This window comes from Emiliania huxleyi (assembly GCF_000372725.1).
Source record: "Emiliania huxleyi CCMP1516 chromosome Unknown EMIHUscaffold_2080, whole genome shotgun sequence".
In the NCBI taxonomy this organism is placed as follows: Eukaryota; Haptophyta; order Isochrysidales; family Noelaerhabdaceae; genus Emiliania; species Emiliania huxleyi.
Window position 1 is genome coordinate 3626 of NW_005200525.1, and position 1192 is coordinate 4817.

The following is a 1192-nucleotide window of genomic DNA, read 5'->3' on the forward strand; positions in this document are numbered from 1 at the left end:
TTATCCGTCACCCGCCGCGCCCTCCTGCAGCCGCAGCTGCCGCCGCCGCCCCCTCCTGGCCGTCTTCCCCACCCTACCCTCTGTTGCGCGCGCCGCGCAGCCGCGCTGCGCGCCCCCGCCCCCGCCCCCGCCCCCGCTCCCAAGCGCCCCTTCCCCGGTAGGTGTGCGGAGAAAGTAGAACCAATCGAGAGGTGGCAGAAGCCGCCGTGTGTGACACATATTGCGGCACGTGAGAGTGAGACAGAGCCCCGGCAACGGCCAGCGCGCGCGCGCAGCGGCCAGCTCAACAGGCGTTTCAAACAGCAAACGGGACGGCCTGCGCAGCCTCTAACTATTTTTCAATACCAAACAAATCTAACACTCACACGTTGTGTCGCAGCTATGAACAGGAGCGAGTTCGCGCTGCGCTAGGCTCAGACGGCGAGTTCGCGCTGCGCTAGGCTCAGTACGGCGAGTTCGCGCTCTGCACCGCTATAGCGGCTAGGCTCTCTTTTATGGAGAATTTATCTCTCGGCTGCGTTGGCTCGCCAAAGTCTTTCTTCTCGATGGCGCTGGGTCCGCTCACTGGGGCGGGCGTGGGTGTGCGTGTTTTGTAGAGAAGCAAAAACGCACGTCGTCCGGGTTCTGTCGTGTGTCGAGCGTGCGGGCGGGGTGGGGGAGGGCCCCGAGGGGCGAGGGCGAGGGCCGAGGCGCTGAGAGCCTGTGGCGAGAGCTAAGATAGAGCAGTGGCCAGTGCGAGAGTTACACACGACACACACGACACGACAGGGACACAGACACAGACACAGACACAGACGCAGACACACACTGCGCTCCCAACAGCTCCCGCGAGAGGTAGGGAGACGCGAGCCCGACGGAGTCCGGTGGGGGGGGCCCACGCAGCCAGCCCCTGCGTTGCAAAGGTTGGTGCTGAGCCGCCGCCGCCGCTCGCTCTCGAAAAGCGTCGCGCTGCTGCCCGTTCCCGGAACGACGAGCGCGAGTTTGGTGGCCAGGGCCTCCCCTGAAAGGGGGGGGGGGGGGGGAGAAGTGAGGACCGAGCGGGTGGGGCTGCCGGGAAGGTGGTGGGCTACGAGCGAGTAGCGGGAAGACCGTCGATACTCCGGCGGAAGAGTGCTCCCCCGCCGCCCCCTGGGTCACCCCGAGTGACCTCGCAGCCCACGCCGTGAGGCGCTGCTGTCAGGGGAATGTTGGG